Source organism: Hemiscyllium ocellatum, chromosome 5 (assembly GCF_020745735.1).
Source record: "Hemiscyllium ocellatum isolate sHemOce1 chromosome 5, sHemOce1.pat.X.cur, whole genome shotgun sequence".
In the NCBI taxonomy this organism is placed as follows: domain Eukaryota; kingdom Metazoa; phylum Chordata; class Chondrichthyes; order Orectolobiformes; family Hemiscylliidae; genus Hemiscyllium; species Hemiscyllium ocellatum.
The window spans coordinates 126,691,227-126,698,037 of record NC_083405.1 but is presented as its reverse complement, the minus strand read 5'-3'; positions in this window follow the sequence as shown (position 1 = coordinate 126,698,037).

Below are 6,811 nucleotides of genomic sequence, written 5' to 3'. Positions count from 1 at the left end.
CGTGCGGGTGGTTGTGGGTGGGTGCGCGCGTGGGCGATTGTGCGTGCGCGCGCCAGTCTGATGTGCATGTCCGCAGGAAGTTGTGTGTGCGCGCGTGGGTGGTTGAACGTGCACGCGGTGGGTTGTGCATGCGTGCGGGTGGTTGTTTTGTGTACGCAGGTGGTTGTGTGTGCGCGTGGGTGGCTGTGTGCGCGCGTGGGCAGTTGTGCGTGTTCGTGGGCGGTTGTGTGTGCGGGCGGTTGCATGTGCGTGTGCAGATGGTTGCGTGTGGGTGGTTGTGTGCGGTTTTGTGTGTGGGTGGGTGTATGTGGTTGTGTGTGGTTTTGTGGATGGTTGTGTGTGAGTGGTTTGTGTGGGTGGGCGGTTTGTGTGTGTGTGGGTGATTGTGTGTGTGTTTGATTGTGCTTTTGTGGGTGTGTGTGTGGTTGTGTGGTTTGTGAGTGTGGTTTGTGAGTGTGTGGTGTTGTGGTTGAGTGTGTGGTGTTGTGGTTGGGTGTGTGTGGTTTGTGTGTGTGTGGAGCTGTGTGTGTGGTGTTGTGGTTGGGTGTGTGTATCGTTTGTGTGTGGGTGGTTGTTTGTGTGCACGTGGGTGGTTGTGTATGAGTGATTTGTGTGGGTGGTTTGTGTGTGTGGGGTTTGTGTGGGTGTGTGTGGTTTGTGTGGGTATGTGTGGGGGTGTGGTTATGAGGATGTGTGGTGATTTGTGTGGGTGTGTAGTTGGATGTGTGGTTGTGTGTGGGTGTCGTTTGTGTGGGTGTGCGCATGGGTGGTTTTGCATGCGCGCGGGGGTTGTGCATGCATGTGGATGGTGGTGTGTGCGCGTGGGTGGTTGTGTGCACGCAGGGATTGTGCGTGCGCGTGGGTGGTTGTGTGTGCGCGCGTGGGTGGCTGTGTGTGCGCGCGTGGGTGGCTGTGTGTGCGCGCGTGGGTGGCTGTGTGTGCGCGCGTGGGTGGCTGTGTGTGCGCGCGTGGGTGGTTGTGTGTGCGCATGGGTGGTTGTGTGCGCGCGGGTGATTGTGTGTGCATGGGCAGATGGGTTGTGTGTGTGTGTATATGTGTGGGTGGTTGTGTGTGCGCACGGGTGGTTGTGTGTGCGGTTTGTATGTGTGTAGTTTGTGTGTGGCTGGTTGTGTGTGTGCGTATGTGTGGGTGGTTGTGCGAGCGCCCGTGTGGATGGTTGTGTGTGCGTGGGTGGTTGTGTGTGTGCGCGCCGGTCTGATGTGCGTGTCTGTGGGTAGTTGTGTGTGTGTGTGTGGGAGTTGTGTGTGCGCGCAGGCGGTTGTGGGTGGGTGGGTGGGTGTGTGGGAGGGTGTGGTTTTGTGTGTGGGTGATGTGTGTGTGGTTGTGGTTTGTGTGTGTGGTTGTGGTTTGTGTGTGTGGGTGGTTGTGGTTTTTGTGTGTGGTTTGTGTGGGTGTGTGTGGAGTTGTGTGTGTGGTGTTGTGGTTGGGTGTGGGAGTGGTTGTGTGTGTGCACGGTTGTGTGTGCGCGTCGGTGGTTGTATGTGAGTGGTTTGTGTGTATAGATGACTGTGTGGGTGGGCGGTGTGTGTGTGTCGGTGGTTATGGGTGTGCGCGGTTGTGGTTTGTATGTGTGTGGTTAGTGTGGGTGTGGTTGTGGTTTGTATGTGTGTGGTTTGTGTGGGTGTTGTGTGTGTAGTTGTGGTTTGTTTGTGTGTGGTTTGTGGGGGGTGTGGTTGTGGTTTGTATTTGTGTGGTTTGTGGGGGTGTGTGGTTGTGGTTTGTATTTGTGTGGTTTGTGCGTGTGTGTGGTTTGTGGATGTATGTGGTTGTGGTTTGTTTGTGTGTGGGGGTGTGTGGTTGTGCGGGTGTGTGGTTGTGGTTTGTGTGTGTGGAGTTGTGTGTGTGGTGTTGTGTGTGGGTGTGCGCGCGGGTGGTTGTGCGTGCACGCAAATGGTTGTGTGCGGGTGGGTAGCTGTGTGTGCACATGGGCGGCTGTGCGTGTTTGTGGGCGGTTATGTGTGCGTGGATGGTTGTGTGTGTGTATATGTGTGGGTGGTTGTGTGCATGCGCGCGGGCGGTTGTGTGTGTGCGGCTGGGTGGTTGTGTGTGTGTTGTGTGCGGGTGGGTGGTTGTGTGTGCGGGTGGGTCGGCGGTTGTGTGCGGGTGGGTGGTTGTGGGTGTGTGTTGTGTGTGGGTGGGTGGTTGTGGGTGTGTGTTATGCAGGTGAGTGGTTCTGGGTGTGTGTTGAGTGCAGGTCGGTGGTTGTGTGTCTGGTTGTGGGTGTGTGTTGTGTGTGTGTGTTGTGTGCGGGTGGGTGGTTGTGGGTGTGTGTTGTGTGCGGGTGGGTGGTTGTGGGTGTGTGTTGTGTGCGGGTGGGTGGTTGTGGGTGTGTTGTGTGCGGGTGGGTGGTTGTGGGTGTGTTGTGTGCGGGTGGGTGGTTGTGGGTGTGTGTTGTGCGGGTGAGTGGGTGTGGGTCGGTGGTTGTGTGTCTGGTTGTGGGTGTGGGTTGTGTGTGTGTGTTGTGTGCGGGTGGGTGGTTGTGGGTGTGTGTTGTGTGCGGGTGGGTGGTTGTGGGTGTGTGTTGTGTGCGGGTGGGTGGTTGTGGGTGTGTGTTGTGTGCGGGTGGGTGGTTGTGGGTGTGTTGTGTGCGGGTGGGTGGTTGTGGGTGTGTTGTGTGCGGGTGGGTGGTTGTGGGTGTGTGTTGTGCGGGTGAGTGGGTGTGGGTCGGTGGTTGTGTGTCTGGTTGTGGGTGTGTGTTGTGTGTGTGTGTTGTGTGCGGGTGGGTGGTTGTGGGTGTGTGTTGTGTGCGGGTGGGTGGTTGTGGGTGTGTGTTGTGTGCGGGTGGGTGGTTGTGGGTGTGTTGTGTGCGGGTGGGTGGTTGTGGGTGTGTTGTGTGCGGGTGGGTGGTTGTGGGTGTGTGTTGTGCGGGTGAGTGGGTGTGGGTCGGTGGTTGTGTGTCTGGTTGTGGGTGTGTGTTGTGTGTGTGTGTTGTGTGCGGGTGGGTGGTTGTGGGTGTGTGTTGTGTGCGGGTGGGTGGTTGTGGGTGTGTGTTGTGTGTGGGTGGGTGGTTGTGGGTGTGTGTTGAGTGTGGGTCGGTAGTGGTGTGTGTTTTGTGTATTGTGTGTTTGTGTGGTGGTGGGTGGGTGATTGTGTGCGGGTGTGTTGGGTGGGCGGGTAGTTGTGGGTGTGTGTTGTGTGGGTGTGGTGTGGGTGGTTGTGGGTGTGTGTTGTGTGGGTGTGGTGTGGGTGGTTGTGGGTGTGTGTTGTGTGGGTGTGGTGCGGGTGGTTGTGGGTGTGTGTTGTGTAGGTGTGGTGCGGGTGGTTTGTTGTGTGGGTGGGTGGTTGTGTGTGTTTTGTATGGTGTGTGTGTGGGTGGTTGTGCGTGTGTGTGTTGTGTGGGTGGTTGTGTGTTGTGTGTGTGTGTGGTTGTGTGTGTCGAGGTGGTTGTGTGTTGTGTGGGTGGTTGTGTGTTGTGTGGGGGTGGGTGGTTGTGTGTGTGTTGTGTGGTTGTGTGTGTGTTGTGTGGGGGTGGGTGGTTGTGTGTGTGTGTTTTGTGTGTTGTATGTGGTGGTGGGTGGTTGTGTGTTGGGTGGGTGGTTGTGTGTGTGTTGTGTGCAAGTGGGTGGTTGTGTATTGTGTGCGGGTGGGTGGTTGTGTGTGCGCGGTTGGGTGGTTGGGTGTGGGTGGTGGGTGGGTGGTTGGGTGTGGGTGGTTGTGTGCGGGTGGGTGCTTGGGTGTGTGTGTTATGTGCGGGTGGGTGCTTGGGTGTGTGTGTTGTGTGCGTGTGGGTGGGTGTGTGTGTGTTGGGTGTGGGTGGGTGTGGTGTGGGTGTAGTTCTGTGGGTGGTTGTGGGTGTGTGTGGTGTGGGTGTTGTATGTGTGGGTGGGTGGTTGTGTGTGTTGTGTGTGGTGGTGGATAGGTGGTTGTATGTTGGGTGGGTGGTTGTGTGCGGGTGGGTGGTTGTGTATGTGTGTTCTGTGCGGGTGGGTGGTTGTGAGTGTGTTGTGTGGGGGTGGGTGGTTGTGTGTGTGTGTTTTGTGTATTGTGTGTTGTGTGTGGTGGTGGGTGGGTGGTTGTGTGCGGGTGGATGGTTGCGTGGGTGGGTGGTTGTGTGCGGGTGGGTGGTTGTGTGTTTGTGTTGTGTGCGGGTGGGTGGTTGTGTGTTTGTGTTGTGTGCGGGTGGGTGGTTGTGGGTGTGTGTTGTGTGCGGGTGGGTGGTTGTGGGTGTGTGTTGTGTGCGGGTGGGTGGTTGTGGGTGTGTGTTGTGTGCGGGTGGGTGGTTGTGGGTGTGTGGTGTGCGGGTGGGTGGTTGTGGGTGTGTGTTGTGCGGGTGGGTGGTTGTGGGTGTGTGTTGTGCGGGTGAGTGGTTGTGGGTGTGTGTTGTGCGGGTGAGTGGTTGTGGGTGTGTGTTGAGTGTGGGTCGGTAGTGGTGTGTGTTTTGTGTATTGTGTGTTTGTGTGGTGGTGGGTGGGTGATTGTGTGCGGGTGTGTTGGGTGGGCGGGTAGTTGTGGGTGTGGTGTGGGTGGTTGTGGGTGTGTGTTGTGGGTGTGGTGCGGGTGGTTGTGGGTGTGTGTTGTGTGGGTGTGGTGCAGGTGGTTTGTTGTGTGGGTGGGTGGTTGTGTGTGTGTTTTGTATGGTGTGTGTTGTGTGTGTGGGTGGTTGTGTGTGTGTTGTGTGGGTGGTTGTGTGTGTGTTGTGTGGGTGGTTGTGTGTGTGTTGTGTGGGTGGTTGTGTGTGTTGTGTGGGTGGTTGTGTGTGTTGTGTGGGTGGTTGTGTCGGGGTGGTTGTGTGTTGTGTTTGTGTGTTGTGTGGGGGTGGGTGGTTGTGTGTGTGTTGTATGTGGTGGTGGGTGGTTGTGTGTTGGGTGGGTGGTTGTGTGTGTGTTGTGTGCAAGTGGGTGGTTGTGTATTGTGTGCAAGTGGGTGGTTGTGTGTGTGTGGGTGGGTGGTTGTGTGTGTGTGGGTGGGTGGTTGTGTGTGTGTGGGTGGGTGGTTGTGTGTGTGCGGGTGGGTGGTTGGTTGTGGGTGGTGGGTGGGTGGTTGGGTGTGGGTGGTTGTGTGCGGGTGGGTGCTTGGGTGTGTGTGTTGTGTGCGTGTGGGTGGGTGGGTGTGTGGGTGTGGGTGTGGGTGGGTGGGTGTGGTGTGGGTGTGGTTCTGTGGGTGGTTGTGGGTGTGGGTGGGTGGTTGTGTGTGTGTGTTTTGTGTATTGTGTTGTGTGTGACTAGACTTACAGTGTGGAAACAGGCCCTTCGGCCCAACAAGTCCACACCAACCCGCCGAAGCGAAACCCACCCATACCCCTACATTTACCCCTTACCTAACACTACGGGCAATTTAGCTTGGCCAATTCACCTGACCCGCACATCTTTGGACTGTGGGAGGAAACCGGAGCACCCGGAGGAAACCCACGCAGACACGGGGAGAACGTGCAAACTCCACACAGTCAGTCGCCTGAGTCGGGAATTGAACCCGGGTCTACAGGCGCTGTGAGGCAGCAGTGCTAACCACTGTGCCACCGTGCCGCCCCTAGGGTGGTTGTGGGTGGGTGGGTGGTTGTGTGCGGGTGGGTGGTTGCGTGGGTGGGTGGTTGTGTATGTGTGTTCTGTGCGGGTGGGTGGTTGTGTGTGTGTTGTGTGCAGGTGGGTGGTTGTGTGTTGTGTGCAGGTGGGTGGGTGGTTGTGTGTGGGTGGTTGTGTGCGGGTGGGTGCTTGGGTGTGTGTTTTGTGTGCGTGTGTGTGGGTGGGTGTGATATGGGTGTGGTTGTGTGTGTGTGGTGTGGGTGTTGTATGTGTGGGTGGGTGGGTGGTTGTGTGTTGTGTGTGGGTGTGTGGTTGTGTGTTGTGTGTTGTGTGTGTGTTGTGGGGGGGTGGGTGCTTGGGTGTGTGTGTTTTGTGTCTTGTGTGTTGTGTGTGGTGGTGGGTGGGTGGTTGCGTGGGTGGGTGGTTGTTTATGTGTGTTCTGTGCGGGTGTGTGTGTTGTGTGCGGGTGGGTGGTTGTGTGTGTCTGCGGGTGGGTGGTTGTGTGTGGTGGGTGGGTGGTTGTGTGCGGGTGGGTGGTTGTATGGGTGGGTGGTTGTGTATGTGTGTTCTGTGCGGGTGGATGGTTGTGTGTGTGTTGTGTGCGGGTGGGTGGTTGTGTGTGTGTTGTGTGCGGGTGGGTGGTTGTGTGTGTGTTGTGTGCGGGTGGGTGGTTGTGTGTGTGTTCTGTGCGGGTGGGTGGTTGTGTGTGTGTTGTGTGCGGGTGGGTGGTTTGTTGTGTGCGGGTGGGTGGTTTTGTGTGTGCGCGGGTGGGTGGTTGTGTGTGCGTGGGTGGGTGGTTGTGTGTGTGTTGTGTGCGGGTGGGTGGTTGTGTGTGTGTTGTGTGCGGGTGGGTGGTTTGTTGTGCGCGGGTGGGTGGTTTTGTGTGTGCGCGGGTGGGTGGTTGTGTGTGCGCGGGTGGGTGGTTGTGTGTGCGTGGGTGGGTGGTTGTGTGTGTGTTGTGTGCGGGTGGGTGGTTGTGTGTGCGTGGGTGGGTGGTTGTGTGTGTGTTGTGTGCGGGTGGGTGGTTTGTTGTGTGCGGGTGGGTGGTTTTGTGTGTGCGCGGGTGGGTGGTTGTGTGTGCGTGGGTGGGTGGTTGTGTGTGTCTGCGTGTGGGTGGTTGTGTGTGGTGGTGGGTGGGTGGTTGTGTGCGGGTGGGTGGTTGGGTGGGTGGTTGGGTGTGTGTGTTATGTGCGGGTGGGTGCTTGGGTGTGTGGGTGGGTGTGTGTGTTGTGGGTGGGTGTGTGTGTTGTGGGTGGGTGGGTGTGGTATGGGTGTTGTGTGTGGGTGTGGTGTGGGCGTTGTGTGTGTTTTATATGGTGTGTGTTGTATGG